Source organism: Camelus bactrianus, chromosome 1 (genome assembly GCF_048773025.1).
Source record: "Camelus bactrianus isolate YW-2024 breed Bactrian camel chromosome 1, ASM4877302v1, whole genome shotgun sequence".
Lineage (NCBI taxonomy): Eukaryota > Metazoa > Chordata > Mammalia > Artiodactyla > Camelidae > Camelus > Camelus bactrianus.
In genome coordinates this window covers 101694996-101716540 of record NC_133539.1, presented here as the reverse complement: position 1 = coordinate 101716540, position 21545 = coordinate 101694996, and the positions used below count along the sequence as shown (strand labels likewise).

Here is a 21545-nt window from a genome sequence, read left to right as displayed (position 1 = left end):
TTAAATTGCTGGATCAGAAGCTCTTTTTGTATAACAAGAGGAAAAGTAGTTCCAGACTGGTATTGTTACTCCTTTATTTCCTGTGGCTTAGTGCTCTTGAGATTTATGATGAGGCTAGAGCCAGGAATTTTGGCCTGGTAAAAGTTAACCAAAGGGATGATGACTGTCCTCTCAATAAACATGATTGAAAAGGTGGCTTAGTCCTGTTCTGAAGAAAGGTGAACAAAAATAGACTAAATTTGTTCTCTATTGTAAACTAATGATATGTAATTAAATTTTACCTCTATTTGAGACTTTGCAGTGACAATGTTTTGAAAATTAGGCCTAAATGGCACATTTTGGAAATTTTATTTCAATCATTCGGCTTCCCGGGTTTATGCAGATAGTCTTTCTTTCTATATCAGAACAAGTAAAAGTGTTTTACCTCTGTGTGCGAACAATAGTTTACTCTGAATGAAATTTTGAAGTAGCTTTCCGATTCCACTGAAGGGTTTGATGTTATAAATACTCTACATAACTTGTGGATGATCAAACCACATGGCCCCAAGCCTCATCCTCTGCCTTGAACTGTATTGTTTAACTTCTTTATTTCATGGTGGACAACAAAATTAACAAATATAAAATTGTCCTACTGACATTTCACCCTCATAAATGCTCCTCCTGAGGTCTTTCCTATTACAGTTAATTACAACTTTATTTTTTCGTTTAATGTATCCCAAAACTTTAGAGTTCTTTTAGCCTTTTTTCTTCTTTACATCCCATACCCAACAGCATCAAATTCTGTTATTTCTACCTTCAGATTATACACAGAATTCAAACACTTTCTTAATTGCCACCTCCCTCATCCAAATCTTGTTTCCTGCCTGGACTATTGCAGTAGACTTCCCACTGGTCTCCTTACTTTTGCCCTTTCCCCCTTCATTTTATCCTTAACAAGCCAGGGTGACCCTGTTAGATTGTACAGTACGTTCTGAAATTATTGCATGGGAGTAAAGTTCAGACATCATGTCTACTTGCCTGTACATGAACTAATCATGTCACTTCTCTGATCACAATCCCCCAACAGTTCCCTTCTCACTCAGAAGGAAAGCCATGGTCTCTGTGATGACCTAGAAGGTCAACATGATCTGGTATTCCTCCTATTTTTCTCTGACCTTATCTCCCACACCTTCCTTTTATTCTGTTCTAGTTTATACACCACCTGGCATGTCCATGCTCTGGGGATCTTCCATTTGCTCTTGCCTGTGCCTATACAGTCTTTTCTCACATGTATCTCGCTTGCTCCCAAGTTACAGGTTCTTACACAGATATTACCGAGTCAGTGAGAACGTCCTTGGCCATTCAGTTTAAAATTACAACTCTCATCTAATACTTCTTATTTATCTTCTCTTTCCCTCCCAATTTTTCCTTATTTTATTTACATTATTCATTTATCTTGTTTTATGTTTGTTTATTCTATAAGGATTTATGCTCCATCAAGGTAGGGATTTTCTTATGTTTTGTTCACTTTTGACTCTCTAGCCTCTAGAAGGATTCCTGAGACATAGCAGTATTCAATAAACATTTATAGCAGAAGGAAGGGGGAAAAAGGAAGAAAGCAAGGGAGGCAGGGAGGGAATAAAAAGTAAGAAATCGGTATTGGATTTCATTCTAAATTGAGTGTAGAGGGAGAAAATTTAATCTAGTCATTAAAAATCAGCTCAAGTTTTCTTCCAGTAAAGAAAATCTTCTATTGGAAAAAAAAATCACATGGAAACTTCTCAACAATATTTTCACTTTGGGTTGGACATAGTAAATCAAGCACATTCTGAAATTATTCTATGGGGTAAAATCTAGAAATCAGATCTGTTTGCCTGTATATGAACTAAATGTTGACAAATTTATAAAAGGAATTTAGCATATGCCAGGCTATTCAGCATAAGCTGTGAAAGAAACATGTTTTTACGGGAAATAATAAAGTACTTCAGGACCATTTGGAGAGCAGTATCTTTTTATTTTGTATGGAATGTCTTTTGATATTGATATCTACATTCCTCTGAAGTGCTTGCAAAATTTTCTAGTTCCTTCTCAATAACGTTTTCCCCAGATTTAACTCTTTTATAATTACTCCAACACGTGGCTTATTTCTGACAATAGGCTTGACTGTTTTTCTTCAGGATGAGGAAATTATAGACATACATCTTATTTAGGCTGTCACCAGTGCATCTTACTACCTCCGGTAGATGGCCAGGCTTGTGTAGTTAGGATACTCTGAAAGGTTTTTCCAACCAGATTTGTTAAATTTGTCATTACTTGGTAAGAATAGACTGTTGCTCGGTGCCTGGACACTGCCTGCCTGGTTACTACCTTTGAACAAAGCAATACGATCAGAAATCACAACAAAAATAAACTCAAAATGGCTTAAAGACTTAAATATAAGAAAAGACATCATAAACCTAGAAGAAAACAGGGAAAACATCTTCTGACCTAAATCTTAGCTATGTGCTCCTAGGCAGTAGAAATAAAAGCAAAAATTAACAAATGGGATCTAATTTAACATAAGCTTTTGCACAGCAAAGGAAACCATAAGCAAAACAAAACGACAACCTACAGAATGGGAGAAAATATTTGTAAATGATGTGACTGACAAAGTTTTAGTTTCTAGAATATATAAACAGCTCATACAACTTAATAACAACAACAACAACAACAACAACAACAACAACAAACCAATCCAGAAAAGAGCAGAAGACCCAAACAAGCAATTCTCCAATGAAGATTTGCTAATGGCCAATAGGCGCATGAAAAAATGCTCAATATTGCTAATTATTAGAGAAATGCAAATCAAAACTACAATGAGATATCACCTCACACTAGTCAGAATGGCCACCATTCAAAAGTGTACAAATGATAAATGCTGGAGAGGGTGTGGAGAAAAGGGAACTTTCCTACACTGCTGGTGGGAATGTAGTTTGGTGCAGCCATTATGGAAGAAAGTATGTAAATTCCTCAAAAAACTAAAAATAGACTTAACATATGATCCAGCAATCCCACTCCTGGGCACATATCCAGAGGGAAATTTAATTTGAAAAAATACATTTACCCCAATGTTCATAGCAGCACTATATACAATAACCAAGATACGGAAGCAACCTAAATGTCCAATGATAGATGACTGGATGAAGAAGTTGTGGTATATTTATACAATAGAATACTACTCAGCCATAAAAAAGAATAAAATTATGCCATTTGCAGCAACATGGATGGACTTAGAGATCACCATTCTAAGTGAAGCAAGCCAAAAAAGAAAAATATCATATATCATCACTCATATGTGGAATCCAAAAAAAAAAAAAAAAAGAAGAAATAAAAAAGAGGACACTAGTGAACTCACCTACAAAACAGAAAGAGATTTGCAGACATAATGGACAATTTTATTGTTATTGGGAGAAATGGGGTAGGAAGGGATTAATTTGGGAGTTTAAGATTTATAAATGTTAGCCACCGTATATAAAAATAGATTTAAAAAATTCTTCTGTATAGCACAGGGAACTATATTCAATATTTTTTAATAACCTTTAATGAAAATGAATATATGTATATATATTCATTACTAGGACATTGTGCTATACATCAGAAATTGACACATTGTGACTGCACTTCAATACTTAAAAAAAAACTTAAAAAATCACATATATAATCTGATTTTAAATGACAGACTTTGCTATCTGAAACTTTATGAAATTGAAAATAATAAAAATAACTACCAGTATCAAATATACCTGCATTCCAACATAAACAAACCTTTCTCATTTATCTATCTGATACACACATCAGTTTATCTTTTTAAAATTTCATTATACATTTTTTTTGTCTTCTTACATGAACAACAACAACAAAAATAATTACAGAGACTTTCCTTCTTCCAGGTTCTCCATTTGAATCAAATCATGGCTGGCATTTTATCACTTGCTTGGTTGCATCACACCCCCCTCACAGGCATCTGATTACAGGAGTACTCAAACTGACATCAACATGCAGACTCCAGGGAGGAGAGCCTGAGACCTGAGAACAGAAAATTAGATGATTAGTGCTTTCTTTCAGCCTTGGCAGTGCCACTTTTGATGAAGGACTGAAAATTCTTTGTTAAACCCTCTTTTTGATTCATTTTGATTAAACCAGAACATTTTTATAGTGAAATGTTTATACATCACCTAGAGCCAGAAAGACTGACTGCCTTATCAACTGTAAACCTGGATGGAAACAGATAGCAACAAGAATGTTGACTTGCAATTTTAGGAGATAAAGGCAAATTTTTAAGAGTTTGATTTTTTGTGCTCTCACAGTTACTTAAAAAATAAATTAAAATTCTCTTTGAAATAATAACAAGATCTCATGTGAGGCTTCTGCACTGTCATAGAAAACTAGCATTAGAGGCAAATATACTTGGCTCTCAGGATTTTGGAAACCAGAACACAGATAGTGGTTTAATTAGGACAGCTCTCCTAATTTGAGCTAGAGTTATGACAAGTACTTTTAATTTAAATTACTCAGCAGGACTACTGTATCATAACAACTATGTCAAGGGCTTATGTTCCAGTCCTAAAATTGGCTAAGATCTTTAAATTGCCAAATAAGTCAGCCTCAGAGGGACCATATTGCTTTGAAAGAGAGTTATGTGGAGATTTTGAAGTGTCAAAAATGAATGAGAGGTAGCTTAAAGAAGATATCTGAATTGGTATATGTATCACCCCCCCCATTTCTATCTAGTTACTAGACAGTTGATTGTCATTCCTAAAGTATAAACTGCTTTCAATAATGAGATTTTAAAATTAACTGTCGAGTGTGTTTACAGCCTTTTAATAGTGTCAGTGTATGACAAAGGTGAGTTAGGAGAAGATGAGCCAAGTCCTGAAGCCCAGGGGACTCCTGGCCTGTACTATTGCCCTTTGGCTTTCCCATTTATTTTTCTGCACACGAATACCCTGCTGACCTGGGATGAGACATATCTGAAATATACTGGGGAGAAAGAGATGAGAACTGGGCAGCTGAATTCTAATTTGGTCTCTGCCACTTATTACCTCTGGCTTTTTGGCTATTACCTCTAGCATCCAATTGCAGTGCCCTCTTCCCTGAATAAGGGCTTTTCATGCAGAGGCCCTAAGAACGATTCCTTAATTCTTCAGCATCAGTGCAACAGAGATGAAGAGTCAGATAATTATCTGCAGCTTCTACAGTGCAGTGCTCTCCTCAGTGTGTCTATTAACTGGAGGTTGCAATCGGAATGGTAAGCAATACCCACGTTTATATACATAGTGATCATTAACTATGAATATATACTTTGGGCTGCAGTAGCAGTTTAATAGTTTCAGAGCCATTTATTAAATTGGCTTCATGTATTTTCATAGTCATGAATTTAAAGAGTTATATTTTTAGAGGATTTTCACAAACTGAAAATGATTTGCAATCACATTAATGGGAAGAAGTAAATTGAAGATGCTCAGGTGAAGAGTTTAACACAAGGAAGCATTTGATTTTTATGCTTATAGTAAATGAGTTTAGGGTATCATTTGAAGTTAAAGTTTCTGTGTGTGCTTTTTGTCAGGTTTTGCTTCTTATAATTAATTTTTGAAACATTTCTAGGAACTATAACTATGTTAAAGTTTTTGTGTTCTTTATTGACTATTTTGCTAACAAAGTCACTAAAGTGTATAAACATTCATGTTAGTGCTGAGAGCCATGCTGAACAACTGGAAGAGGTTGCTATCATATTTGTATTGCTTTTAAATTCTGATGAAGTTGATTGCATGATTATTGTGTTTAATTACCTCATGATCTCAATCACTACCTTTGCAGCTATTGCTTAAATAACTAGACCACTAATGTGGCCATGCTGCTTTAAATAACCATAACATTGTCAGATAGGCAGTCTCAAATCAATGTGAGATGATCAAAAGAGCACACAACTATATAAATCTTGGGAGATGTGTGTGTGTTTGTGAGTATTGGTTGGTTTGGGTGTATTTAAGAAATGGGCAAGGTTTAGGTTTTGAGAGAAGTGTGATAAACCTATTCTGTTCATTCACTTCAGTAATCCCATGATATCAGAGTTGAAGCCAATACATCTTACTTCTAAGAGAAGAAAAAATTTTGATGTCATTATTTTTATTCGCTTTCTTTTTTTGAAAACAAGAGTAAAAATACAATATATAGTCTCTCCCTATTAGACATTGTTACCACAGGATCAAGAAAACCATCCTCAATCACTTGGAGGCAGTTTTTTAATTCTGACATTTGGTGTCAGGGGAGAAAAGTGTCCGTGATTGCCAAAAGCGGAATCTTTCTTTATTATTAAACAGCAGTAACAGGAAAAAACTATATTTATAGTTAGTGGGCTCTAACATTCTGGGATTAGCAAATACAAGCAGAGGTTAGGGGAAAAGGTATGGAGGGTCAGTCTGTCCCAGGAAGTCAGGAAGCTCATCTTGGGGAAGGGGGGTTAGAGTGCCAGGGTTCTACCTGAGGGCTGGCTTGTGCTTGGTGAAGAAGAGTGTAATCTCCATGGCATCATTCAAAGATCCTTTATACCCGTGCCCTGAGGAATGGGATTTATGCTCTTTATCAGAGAATTTTATATGGTCTGAAAAATTCAGGCTTTCTCCAGGTGGGCAGGAGCAAGAGAGAAGCAACAAGAAGAGAGGTGCAGACAGCACAGATGACCAAGTTAATGGGTCTGAGAGTAGCAGCCCTGTAGAAGAGTACGTGGGTGAACCCGAGCTCTTTCAGGAGGGAAGAGGGCACCTAAGAGCCTTGACGTCCTGGTGTTTTCACTGGACAGTAATTTGGATCCAAATATACTGGAACTAATATCTCTATTTTTAATGATCTTTTTTTTTTTTTTCCTTACGCTTTCTGCTCCTTAGCTCCTTAACCATATATGTATTTTTTGGTTTTTGTAACTTGGGGAATCCAAAGCTAACATTATTACTATTGCCACTCTCCCAATTTTTCAGTCAATATTTCAAAATTTCCAACTGGAAATTTTGTCAATTTCAATAGTAATACAATTTTTCTTGCTTCTGAAATTGATAATTTTTATATCATTTTAAATTTTTCTTGCCTTTATTGTGCTGACTTTAAACATTCATTAAAATGTTGAGTACAAATGATGTTCATGGGCAACTATGTCTTATTCATAAATATAAAGGTAATTCTTTTAATATTTAATTATTATATATGTTTGTTGAACTTTTTTTTAAATGCCCTTTATAAAGTTAAGTGAGTCCTCTTCCATTCTTAATTTTTACCCTTAATGGATGATGGATTTTTGCACCTATTTTTTCTACATCTAATAACATGGTATTATATTTTCTCAGATATGTTGCTATAGATAAATTCATTGATGTATTTTTCTAAGGTTAAAGGATTTTGAATTCTCATGATCTCTATTTGTTAGAATTGAATAGAAATTGCTACATATTATAAACAATAACTTATTGAGAGTTTTTACATTTATATTCATAGGTAGGATTGTTTTATTATTTTCCTTTCATGAACTATTTTCATACAGTTTTGGATCAGTGCCACGCCAGCCATGTAAACTGAATTGGTAGATTTCTTATTTTTCCTATATTTGGGAAATATATATCAAGGGTTATTTATTTAGAACACATAGCTGGATTTTTTTTTTTTCATTTTGAAAATTTTTGTCTTTTAACTGAAAACCTTAAATGATTATTAGAATTGATATTTCATGTTGGGATTTATTTCTTCTGTAGATTGTGGAAGTTTTCAAAATCATGATTCTCCTTGGCTCTGCTTTTCCCTCTTTCTTGGCTTCTACTGGATAAATTGGATGTCCTTTACTATCTTTTAAATCTTTTGTCTGCTAGGTTGGAAGTTAGACATTTTTATCGGTATATTTAAGTAAAAGTTTTGATTATAACAAAAATAAGATATATAATGTAATTAATTGCAAAGGGAAGTATTAGTCCAATATGCAGATTTTTAAAGAAAATATTTAAAATTTGGTTTCACTGAATTAATTGAAACATTCCTACACTGAAGATGTTGAAGACAAATGAGAAGAGGATTTATGAAGACCGTCCCTGTGGGAAGAGCTGCTAGTGCACTGTGACTCCGTGCCCACGTCCAGGAGAGAAGGGAGTGGTACAGCATGATCTCTTCTCCAGCTTTAAGGGGAGACAGGAGGAAGGCAGCTGCCTCCTGTTTGGGAAAAGGGGAGGAGGAGAGAGATGGGGCAGCCAGTGATCTTGTGGCAGAGGAAAATCAAGCTGTCATGGCAGTGAGTGTGCTGGGAGAAGAGGTGTGGGTTTCCTCTGACACCCGTGTAGGCCACCTGTGAAGGGTGCTGGTGTGAGGGTTGTCTTAGCTGCTATCAGATAAGGTCTGACTGAAAGCAAATTCTGTCAAAAAGTGGCAGAAATAAAATCACTGGGTTCCCGGCGGGCTGCCACATCAAGGGAACTGAAGGTCAAGAGGCCCCAAGGACTGAGATCTCTAAAGAAGCCACAGAAGTGCTTGTGTGACATTCATTTTGGACACAGTGGCATTCAAATAAGGGTAGTCCAGATTCCCTCATCTGACCTCAAAACCCTCCTGGCAAGTGGTGGAGGAATCTGTCCAGTTGACTGCCATGTTCAGGGAGAGAATCAGCAAGAACTAACATGCAAACTGCACTCTCTCACTCTGAAGACCAGCAGCCCCAGCACAACAGGCTCCAGCTGGAGGATAGGGGGAGAAGTGTTACCTTTGAAAAGAGTTGGAGGATTTCATCATTAGACTGGATTAGACATTCTATGTATAAAAATGAGACTCTGCATAGACAGAGAAGTTTCTGTTACTTCGGTGAGATCAGAAAGTCATGGAACAAATTAGTCCCCTGCAGTATAGGTCTGCTTGTGCTCCATGAATTGTTTGATTTGTGTTCTAGTTAAAATACTCAATTTCTATTATTTAGTAGCCGTCCTTACATTTTTAGCGTGCGTGCCTGAGAGCGCATATCTCTACCCTCCTCCTGACCAACACTATGATGTTAGAACTAGAAGTTTCTAACAAATTCTTTTAACTTCATTATGTAAAATTTTAGCATAATCCTATATGCTAATTGTTTACCTTTATAACTTCTGAGTTTGCCCTTCTTATTTAAGACAGCTTTTCCCTCACAAATGTACTAATATTCTCCTAGGTCTTCTCCTGATGTTTTTATATACAGTAGTTTTTAACTTTTAGATTATTGATCTATCTGGAAAATTTTTCTGAGTACAAAACGTAGTAGGATGTTTAATTATATATTTTTCTTCAAAATAGATTACCAGTGGTCTCCATCCCATTTATTTCAGAATCCGCTGTTTGCCCAAAGATGTGTACTTCCCACATTTATCATGTATTTTGATGTCTGCCTGTTCTGTTTCTTGATTCTTTATTCTCTCTTCTGTTGCTGCTTTTCCTATACTATTTTTATATTTGTTTAGCTATCTCTACCCTCTAATTTTTTTTTCATTTTTTTAGAGGGGAATCCTGGCAGATTCCTTCTTCCACATGAAATTCAAAATAATAGTATAAAGTTCCAAGAAGATCTCATTGACATTCCAGTTGAAGATGTATTAGATTTGTATGTTAACTTTTGATCTACTTATATTTTTATTTAGTTTTCCCATTTAGGGACATAGGCCATCTTTCATTCATTTAGGTCTTTTTTCTGTACTGTATAGAATTTTTTTTTCTCCCATGGCTGCCTTACTTTCGCTGTTGTTATTGAATTCACTCCCAGCTATTGTACAGTAGTATTGTATCTAATGTACAGCTATTATTGCTCTTGCAATGAGATTTTTCCACATGCAGCCGTTTGATAATACAAATTCTAGGAAGCAACCTTTAGAAAATCTCCTGGGAGACTTAGGTCCAGATGTGCTGGGGGCACAGCCAAGAGTAGGTGTGAGCCTCTTTTGTGCAGTGTGGCAAGTGCTGAGCCATTGTGAGAACACAGGGCAACCTGTCATTTATTCCTGCCACAAAGTGGAGGATAAGACATGGAGTGCTTACTGAGTGCTTACTATTAAGTGCCAGGAACTGCTCTAGGATCCTATAGTAAGCAAAGCAGACAACAACAACAAAAAAGCCTTTGGCTTTATTTAATTTATTTTTTAGTGAAAGAGACAGATAATAAGTAAATTACATACTATGTGATATACTAAAAACTCAGGAGAAAAATAAACCAAAGAGAAGTAAGAAGTGCTGGAATGAGCTGAAGTTTCAGGTTGGGAGCATCATCTAAAGGGGAGAAGAGCACTGAGAGAGGATGCAAGCCAGAATGTGGACTGAGAGACCTGGTCAGGCAGTGAGTTGTAGGTGCTAGTAATGATAGTGAGCTGGAAAGTCACAGGAGAGATTTCAGCAGAATAGTAAAATGATATGACTTTGTTTAACTGTATTCTTTCAGCTCTGGGTTGAGAATAGACTAAAAAGAGGTGGTCTATAAAGAAGCTGTGGTATACGTATACAGCAGAATACCACTCAGCCATAAAAAATAATAAAAATAATGCCATTTGCAGCAACATGGATGGACCTGGAGATTGTCATACTAAGTGAGGTAAGCCAGAAAGAGAAAGAAAAATACCATATGATATCACTTCTATGTGGAATCTAAAAAAAAAAAAAAAAAAAAAAAAAAAGACAAATGGACTAACTTATAAAACAGAAGAAGACTCACAGACATAGAATACAAACTTATGGTTACCAGAGAGGGAAAGGGGTAGGAAAGGATAAATTAGGAGTTTCAGATTTGCAGATACTAACTACTATATATAAAATAGATAAACAATACATTTATACTGTATAGCATAGGAAACTATATTCAATATCTTGTAGTAACTTTGGTGAAAAAGAATATGAAAATGAATATATGTATGTTCATGTATGACTGAAACATTATGCTGTACACCAGAAACTGACACATTGTAAACTGACTATACTTCAATTTTCATATATATTTAGTTCAGTGCACATAAAATTAAAAAAAGAAAAAATTTAAAATACTGGTAAATAAAAGTTATTTCCAAGAAAAAAAGAGCTAGTTTGACTCAGGTAGAAGATGGCAGGAAGGGAGGGAATTCTGGGGCTATTTTGTAGGTAGAATAGGAAAGATCTGCTGACTGAATGAGCAAAAGTGTGACAGAAACAGAGGAGTCAGGGATGACACGATTGCTTTTTGTCAGAACATCTGGAAAGATATAATTATTTACCTAGATGGTGAATGCTGTGGAACAAGTAGATTTTGGCATTGACAGGTGTCAGGAGCTCAGTTTTGGACATGCTATTTAAGAGACACCTATTACAAAAAGTAGATACTGAGTTAGTGGCTATTGAGTGTGGATGCTAGGGACCAGGAAAGGTGATAATAGATGTGGGAATCATCATAATATAGGTGAGATTCAAAACCATGAACCTGGAGATCACCTAGGAAGTCAGTATAGAGAGATTAGAGAATCAAGGACTGATGAGACATGGAGTGCTCTGACATTTAGGAGTCAGGAGGAAAGAAGCATTCAGCAAAAACACTGAGAAGAAGCCAGAAAGGTAGAAGAAAACCTAGCAGCTATATTGTGCTGTAAGCTCAGTGAGGCACTTGCATCAAAGAGGAGAGCATGATTAATTGCAGCAAATGCTGCTGAAAAGTCAATTAAGATGAGAAATGGAATCAACCATTGTCTTTGGCATGTGGAGTTGATTGATGACTTTGATAAGAGCAGTTTTGGTGAAATGGTGTAGGAGCAAATTCACTGGAGTGAATTCAGGAATTCAGTGAGAAAAACTGAAGACAGAAAATATAGATGATTCACTTAAGGAGGCAGAGTTCAAGGCATAGGAGAGATATGAGACAGGAATTAGAAGAGAAGGAGGATAAAGGGAGGCTTTTATTGAGATAGGGGAAATTATAACAGGTTTGTACGTTTGGGAGAATCAACCACAAGAGAGGGAAAAATCAATGTTGCAGGAAACAGAGGAAGAGAATAGGTGGAGGGTGTCTTTGAGCAAGTGAAAAGGAATTGCATTTAATTTAGAAGTGAAGGTTTGGCATTGGCTACAAGCAAAGACATGAGTAGAGACTACGGACACAGTTGCAGGCAAGTGGGTAGATGTGGTGGTAGGAACTTGGGGAATTTTTCTTCTGATTGCTTCAGTTTTTTGTTGAAATAGAAACCAAAGTCATTTAGAGAAAATAAGTATGTGGAAAGATGTGTTGGAGGTTTGTAGATAGAGGAAAATGAATGAGGTGGTTCACAGAAGGAGGACTCCTCCAGCCCCTGGCTCTGGGTAAGAGATAAAACATTTGATTGGCCTCCCCAAATCACTTTCTTCTCCTTTGTTACAGTTAGCCAGTTTTCAGCCAGACACATGATTTTACCGAACAGGACGGCCTTCTTTGCAGCTAGGCATGGCTCTTTGTCTGCATTTAGTCAATGGGAACAGATGGAAATGTTGCTTATGATTTCTGAAAAACGTCCTGAAGACAGAGGGGTGGAATTTCTTTCTCTCTTCCTGCTTTCTGTTGTTCAGATGGCGGATGTGATGCCAGGCTGGTGAGTAGCCTAACTGGACCATGATCTGATGGGTCCAGGGTTCTTAGAAATCAGAGCCCAAAGCAGGTTCAACTTCATTATTGGTGAGTGAGAGTAAAAGGGAAAGTGAGGCTAGGAAGGAGGAAAAGCAAACACAAGGCGGTGTTTCTGAGTCAACCACAGCTTCAGGAGAAAACATAACTGGTTCCACAGTCACGGGGAAGTCTGTAAGGGACAGGACAGGAGCCATCTATCTGCCAGCCTCTTGCTATTTTCTGTCTCTTCCTGGCCTCACTTCTCACCTTGGGGTGATCACCGCCCCCCCCCTTCTGGGCTGTCCTCCCTGGCTCCTCCAGGTGGGGGGCTGGAGAAGCCAGAGCCTCAGGGAGTCAGGTCAAGTCAGACATGGGCAGTGGCGCTGCCCGGTGCTTGCTGCATGGGCCTGGTGGAGCCCTGCCAGCCTGTGCCCTTATCCCAGAGGCGGATAAGAAGGTAGGGAGTGGCGACGAGGGCTCTCTCGTGGTAGGAACTTAGTGACTTGCTGCTGGTACTGCTGTGGCCAGGAACCAGGGCACAGACCTCTGGGCTCTTATTTTTACTTTGCTACCGTCAACTAGAGAGATCAAGGGGAAATAACTTAAGTCTCCATTTCTTCATCTATTTCAAGTAAATGCTTTGGGGGGTAAGTAAAAATGGCTGGAAATAATACTCAGAATCATTCTTGTTACCTGTGATTCGGAAGGTTCACATACCTTCAAAGTCTAATTCCTTTGGGTCATATATTTATCTTATAGTGTATTATTAATAAATACTTTGGAAAATAGCCACAGAAGAGAGAGGATGCTAGATCCCAGACTCTTAACTGTTCTTGGCAGTGAGTCTAGTTGAGTATCAAAGGGTCCAATAAGTATCAAACAGTTCACAGTCTTAAAACGCTGCGGCACAGTCAGAGAGGTCACCATATCCTGCTGATGAAACTGACTCTAACTCCATCATCAAATGGGGAAAGGGCTTTTTAAATATTCTATTTTGCAATTTGTTGAAACATGTAAATGGAAAAGACTTCCTCTCCATCTTTATTCACTTTCTAACCTATTCTGAAGGCTGTACATAAATAGCTAAACCAACCGATTCTAAACCGATTGACGGTGGAAAGAAGAAGGAGCCAGTCCCACGTCCCTCCCGTAAAATTGGCCAGTGGCCAGTGAATGGTCAAGAGAATGAGGGATGGTGGGGGCATCTAGGCTCCGCCTGAAGAGTAAGACAACTAGGGCTTGCCCAGGCTTTGAAGAAAGGACACACGTCAGATAAGGTGGCAGGTTGGTAACAGTGTGACATTACTATTTAAAATGGTTTCAAGATGGGGAAGGAGAAATCAATTAATCTGGCCTGTGTGGTCTGGATGCAAAAGGCTGATATCCTGTCAGTATTGCTTTAGGCTCCCTGGAGAGACATTTTGGCTCTGGGCGGAGAGCTGTTGTTGACCTTACTCTTCTAACATTCAAAGGTTTAGAAAGAAAACTGACCAGAAAAAAAAGGGAAAGGCTAACCTACAAATTTGCAGGCCAGCATCTAATGAGTTTCTGTTTACTCTCATTAATGAAATGGAACTATGAAGTTTGGCTGAAAGATGACAAGAAACCCAAAATAAAAGTGGTTAAGCACAGTGGAAGTTTAATTTTCCTCTCACAAAAGTCCAGAGGTGGAGACCCAGGGCTGATACGGATATTAGTGGTCCATAATATTAGGGAGATGGGATCCTTCTATCTTCCTGTTTTGCCATATATGGCAAAGGTTTGCATGGACCAATACTGCTGCTCTAATTAGCTATAAAAATTACCCCAGACAACAGAGAAAAGCTCAGGAAAGTCATGAGCTATACCGCTCCCCTTTAGAGACATTTTCAAGAAGATGTCCACTATATATGTTCACATTCTTTTCCAGACTTCATCACCTGGACACACCTGGTTGAATGGTCAACCAGAAAGTATAATTTTTGTTTGGTGTTTCCATGTGCCCAGGTGAATTTTGGGATCCCTATTACATAGGAAGATGGTCATACAGGCCTCAGGGGGACAACTAGCAGCCTCTGTCACAATCATCGGGGCCCCTGCATATGGTTTTCCAAGTCATTTTATAATTTTGAACAAGATATTTGTATTGTCATCTTTAAATTTTAGTTTAATATTAAAATTTATCTCTTATAAATAATATTTGTCTTTTATTCCTTTAACATAATCTAATTGAGCAGTACAGAATTAAGAATACAATTTCATACAGATTTTTTTACAGTTTCTTCTGGGAATCTGAAAGTCCTGGATTTCCCAGTCTCTCATCAGTGGTCTGAAGAAAAACTGCCTAACAGGGAAGTGAACCAGGACAAGGGGTGAGGAGAGCCAGAGAATGGGTGTGGAGGTGTGAGCACATCCCTCGAGTCATCCTCCAAGCCAGTTCCTGCCCTGTATTCTCTTTAATTTTCTTTTTTTTTTTAAATTGAAGTAAATCAACTATGATTTACAATGTTGTGTTAGTTTCAGGTGTACAGCATAGTGATTCAGATATATACGTATATACATATTCTTTTTCAGATTCTTTTCCAATACAGGTTATTATAAGATACTGAACATAGTTCCCTGTGCAAATCAGGACGTCCTTGTTGTTTATCTGTTTTACATACAGTAGTGTCTATCTGTTAATCCCAAACTCCTAATTTATCCGTCTTCCCTCTTTCCCTTTTGGTAATCATAAGTATGTTTTCTATGTCTGTGAGTCTATTTCTATTTTGTAAATCAGTTTATTTGTATCACATTTTTAGATTCCACATATAAATTATGTCATATGATATTTATTCTACTCTGTCTGACTGACTTCACTTAGTATGATAATCTCTAGGTCCATCTATGTTGCTGCAAATGGCATTATTTCATTCTTTTTTATGGCTGAGTGATATTTCATTGTATATATACACAACTCCTTTATGCAGTCATCCATCAATGGACACTTATGTTGCTTCCATGTCTTGGCTGTTGTAAATAGTGTTGCTATGAACATTGAGGTTCATGTATCTTTTCAAATTAGAATTTTTGTCTTTTCCAGATATATGCCCAAGAGTGGGATTGCTGGATCATATGGTAAGTCTATTTTTGGTTTTTTAAGGAATCTCCATACTCCGTCATATATTTTCACTTCCATTTGACAGGAAACTCTTAAAGGAGGCTTACACCAGTATAAGTTAGGGTTATGAATCTGTGTACAAAAGAGTTCTGACAAATACATGGAGGTGGTAAGAATATAGTGAGTGAAATGGCTAGCACCTAGTGTAGTGTTTCAGAATTGATAACTATTCCTACTTTAAGTCTCTCAAATGAGGTTTTCCCAAGCAGTATTCCTTGTAAATAGACTTTTCTACAAAACTAATGATTCTATGAAAAATAGCTTGTTGAAGAGCATTGCCAATTACATCAATCTCCTGGGGCTACATTTTGTTAAAATCTCTCAGACACCTTGCAGATGAACCTGGTGACAGTGTTTAAAACCAATGTCCCCGATTTTATTTGCCCATGGCCACCACTTTCCCTCATGAACTTCTATTTTGAGGCATACAGTTTTAAAAAATTTGCTCTACAATTTCACCTGGAGGAAGATTCTAGGTCACAGGTCAAGGATAGTATTTATGTAATATTTAGACATTTTGTGGTTTTGGGGTTTGATTCCTTGATTAAGAAAAAGGGAAAATAAATAATCACCTAGACAATCTCATTCTTCATAAAGCCTAAGCCTAGTTAATATATTTTGCTGAACTTTGGAAATGAATGTCATAGCTGTTCAGATTTGTGACATATTAAAGAAGACTATTACTCTGGATAATGAACACCATGCTACATAAAGTCAGCTGGAAAGGTTAAGTTCATCACAAAATTGCCTGAAAGAGTCCAGTCAGCCTTTGGCTTAACTCTCATGCCAGAGTGCCAAGCTACATTTTGAAAAATAGCATAATTTCTTTTATGATCACTGGAATAATTCCTATATTTTAAAACAATTTAATTATATTTTCCATTTATTTCACAATGAGCCTGATATAAAGCAGGCAGAGAATCACTTGGGAATTAGAACATTTATTCTCATTTATATTCTTTTTCAGCTATTTTCTAAATATATATAGAGCTGAAAAAGGAAAGAAAATATAATAATTATAATCAACTGTATTGGGAACTACACCAGTTTAGCTCTTTTATTTGACAGTGGGTTATATAAAAGATTTCAAATATGGTACAAGGATGAGATTTGCAAGAAAAATGATAAAAAGACTATAAGCAGTATAGTGTCATTTCATAATTCAATCATTAAGAAATTCTTGGCAAAGTCCTTTTGCAGCAGAGGTATATTAAATAGTGGATTATCAGTTTCTTTAGGAAGCTGCAAGAGTTCCATCATCCGTTTTCAGAATCTGAGTATGGTACTCACCTCCTTTGAGTCTTTCTCCTCATCAACAAGGTCTACCCTGACCTCTCTGTATAAAACTGAAACATTGCCCAACCTCTGCATACTCTCTCTTCCAGCTTTACTTTTATTCTGAGGGCATGTGTCATGACGTAATTTGCTAAATAGCTTACTTATTATTGCTATTGTCTAGAGTACAAGCACTATGTAGGCATGGACATTTGTCTGTGTTGTTCACTGTTGTGTTCCAACTACTGAGAACAGTGCCTGACTCACAGGAAATGTTAATAAATACTTGATGCTTGAATGAATGAATGAACAGCGGGCATTATATAAATCCCTCTGCAATATTTCTTGCCCTCATGATTTCTAGAATCATCTGACACCAGCATTGCCTGGTGCATAAATCAGATCGTGCTTATGGAATAATGCCAGAGACCCACAGACAGCTGGAATATCTTCTCCAGCAATGCCTAAAGTTAAACCGTTGATGGGCTCCTTCTTTTCTTTTTCCTCCTCCTCCTTCTCTTCTTTGTTTTTAACTTAACAATTTTTAGGAGAGTGAGGTATTGTAAAATTGAAATATATTTCCATCCATGCCTAACATCTTGTTTGTTTTCTGAGGGGGAGGTGATTAGGTTTCTTCATTGATTTCCACTTGGAGGAGGTAACGGGGATTGAACCCAGGACTGGGGGAAAAAACCATAGGACCTCTTGGTTGCTGAGCATGCACTTTACCACTTGAGCTATACCCTTCCCCCGATGCCTAGCATCTTAATGAGAATCACTACCCATTGTTTCTGCTGTTACCACCTGGATCCAAGTCAGAGGCATCTCCTCCGTGGATTATTGGAACATCATTCTAACTGGGCTGTCAGCTTCTACTGTCACTGCTCTCAAGTCTCTTCTTAGCATGACAACAGAATAATCCTTTTACGATTATAACAGAGTATGGGTCTCCTATGCTCAAAACCTCCAGTCGGCTCCTTATTTCTCTTTTTAAAAGCCTGAGTATGTGTCCTGTCGGACACAGCCTCATGTAACCTGTGACTTCATCTTCTACACTTCCTCCTGCTCACCATGGCCTCCTTACTGTCCTTCAAACACACCTTAGGATGCTGGCATCATCTGTTTCCCCTCTGCTCTTTATCCACATGTTGCCATGGCTAACTCCTTGCCTCCTTCACAATTTTGCTTATACCTTGCTTTCTCATTGAGTCCTACCCATACGACCCTTTTAAAATTTGTAACCCCCATCACCACTCTGAAATCCATTTCCTCTACTCTACTTTTTAAAATCTTTTCCATAGCACTTGTTAACTTTTAACATTGTATAGAATACATTTATTTATTATGTTTACCATTTATTGTCTCCTTTTACCAGTATGTGGATTCCATGAGGGCAGAGATCTTTGTTACTTGGGGGTACTGGTGGACCCCAAATACCTAGAACAGTACCTGGCACATGACAGATACTCAAATCATATTTTTAGAATGAAAAGATATGTTAGATTTCATCTGTGAAGGACAAGAAAATATTCGCAAATTATAGAAGTCTTGGATACCTCACAATGATGGGCAATGCCTGGGGAAAAAAACCATAAAGGGTGAAGGAGCTGTATTACACCTGGCCTGTCAGCAGACTTTTGGGCCCATATGGCAAGAAGTTAATTTAGATTCTGAGCTTGTGATATGATCATCTGATCACTTACCAACTTCATCTTACCAACTCCCTATCACCTAGAAAGACGATAGACTATAGCAGGCTGAGTTTCCTGCAAGCTGCTATATAAAGGCATGGTTAGGATCCAGCTAGTGTTAAATATGCTTGTTCCCGATGTCTTCAAAACACTCAGATGTCCTCCGGTTACTGCCTTGTGCTGATGCCTTTTTTCTCAAAGTACACCCATAAGACAACCAGGAAGAGTGTATCAGACGTTTGCTGTGTCAGCACTAGACTACTGACTGCTGATAAGCCTGACAATAATTTGTGTCATGGACAAGCCTGCACCGGACACTGAGAGAGAAATGCCAAAGATCTTAATTGACATAACCAAGCCCCATACTCCTACAGAAACCTCTATAGTAGGCAGTATTTTGTCCAGAGAGGTATTAAGTGATAAGAAGAAAACTAAATTGAAAAGTTTCTATTTTCTGGAGGAGCTTTTGGGAGCTACTAATGGCAACTGTATTTGGACCTCTCTAAAAGGCTCTACTGAAACTATGTGAGGGATTTGTCCTAAACATTATGGAAGGGGTCTGCTGGTAAAGAAAACTATTAGCAGCAGTGGTTACTTCTAGAAATAGAGAGTTTGGGAGTAAAATGCAGATTTCACATTTCATGCATATTTATACTGCCTGAATGTTTGTGAGGCATTTCGGTTACTTAAAAAGAAGTTGTCGACATATTTTAATGGGAACTCAATAGCTGGTTTGTGCATCTTGAATTCTATGCAACAAATTATTTTTAAAAACCAGCATGAAACCTGAAGTTTTTATATTATTCAGTCTTGTGTCATGGACCCTAAAGGGAGGGTCATGATATATCTTATCTTATGTATACAGAGATCATTCTCATCTCAAAAATGGGCTGTGTCCCAAAATTTATTTACACTTCAGTTGTTTGGAACACAAAATGCATCTTTTTCCTTTTAGAATTAATTTTGAACAAATGGTTTTATTCTGTTATAATTCTCTATGTAACTCACAAATATATTCACATATAAATGAAGGAAAATGCTAATAAATCTTAAATTCTAAGTATATATTAGCCACATTTCAATGAAATGAAAGCTTTTCAGAGATCGGACTACACCTGCCTGTCTTCGTTCCTCTAAGCAGGATGGTGGGGTCATCCTTTCATCTGGTTCTCACTGTTGGGGAAGGCATCCAAGAACTCCAGCTTCCCTAAGATGCTAATTCTTGGACAGGAGGAAAGAGCCCTGGAGTGTGGGGCCAAGGCTCCAGGATAGCATGAGAATGAGGGGCAGAATGCAGTCCTGGGGATTTGAGAGGAATGAGAACCAGAGAGGTGGGGCCTGGGGGACACAGTGGAGCAATGGCAGAGTGGAGTGCACATTTCTTGACCCTTTATTTCTGTTTTTTTCACTGCTGCTCAGGGAGGCTTGTGTTTGTGGTTTAGGCAAATTCTAGGTCTATCACATGTGGATTTTAGAGCCCTGCTTTAGTTTGAAATAGCCATGATGATTCCATTCTCTTAGCAGACTGGTCTTGGGGTATTGAGAGGACCGAACATGGGGTACTACTGAAACACCTCCATGTTCTCTGCTAATTACAGACAACACTTAGCCTCTGATTTGTGACTTGGGTGCAGGGATTGAAATGAACATAATGGCCAAGTGTTTTTTCTGCAGGATTCTGGCATTCCCAAAGGGTGAAAAGATTTTTGAGAAAGTACCCTTTGTGAAGACTTTTTAAATATGAAGCATTTCTTAAAATTAGTTTGAAGTGAGAAGTATATAACCCAAAGACAAGCATGAAGTTATCACACTTCTACATATTTGTGACAGGAAAACCTTCTGGAGGTTGGCACTACTTAACAACTCTATTTTTATTAATTCTTATAGTTTCATAAAAATCTTCATTCCAGACTCTCTCCAAATGATATTGAAAATGCATGTTGATAACATATTTGAAGATTATAAAAATTGGGGAGTATTTTCATTTGAAACGCCAAGAAATACTCATGAACATTTTTTGTAAAACATACATTTAAATATATAAACTATGGCATTGATTTCTTTAATTGAACAAAACATTCATAAGACCATTTTTCAGACTGAAAAAGAAATCGAAAATTTGTAAATCCAGCGTTCTTCCCTGCAGAGATAAAACCTCAACATAATGATATGGTGATAACTTTCTCAATGTTTGGTAAGTTCAGTTGCAGTCAGAAGCAGAATGTTTATACCTTAAAAATTTACAAAGAAGCTGTAAGTGGAAACTCATGTTCACATGGCATTCTACTTAACAAATTCTTATGTGATAAATGCAGTTGGGGCAAAAAAGAAAAAAAAATAATATGGAAAGAACACAAAATGTCTAGATTTCACATTTAGCAAATTTCACTGTCTTCTCCAGATTAGCATCAGATTGCCCCTCTGAGGACGCACAAGAAGGTGTTCTGCCTTACATTTTAGAACATTCAGTAGAAAGGGGAAAAAAAAAGATAAACACATTGAAAAGGCTAAAAAGATTTAATTATATTCATGGTATTTAGCTTACTTTGGAAAAGGAAAGGGAATTTTTTTAAAAATTCTCCTAATTCTACTTTAAAACTTTTTTTTTCCTGACAGAAGAGAAAATAATGCACTTATTCCAACTGGCTATAGAGTGCCTTTAGATTATTGTTTGTGTCTGATATTGAATAATTCACAAGGGACATCCTCCATGGTGATGACTCCTTTCCTTGTTGTTTGGAATAATGTTAACTCTCTCTTTTTTAAAATTTGATTTTATTGAATTATAGTCAGTTTACAATATTATGTCAATTTCCAGTATACAGCACAATTTTTCAGTCATACA

General features: G+C 37.1%; 1 long non-coding RNA gene across 1 annotated transcript in view; it reads left to right on the top strand.

Annotated features, from left to right (window-relative positions):
• LOC123616080 (uncharacterized) overlaps positions 1 to 5266 on the top strand; it is a 233646-nt gene extending 228380 nt beyond the window's left edge. Inside the window, exon 10 of the long non-coding RNA XR_006723936.2 lies at positions 5088 to 5266. This is a non-coding gene — a long non-coding RNA (uncharacterized LOC123616080). The remainder of the gene's footprint in view (positions 1 to 5087) is intronic.
• The last annotated feature ends 16279 nt before the right edge of the window (positions 5267 to 21545 follow it).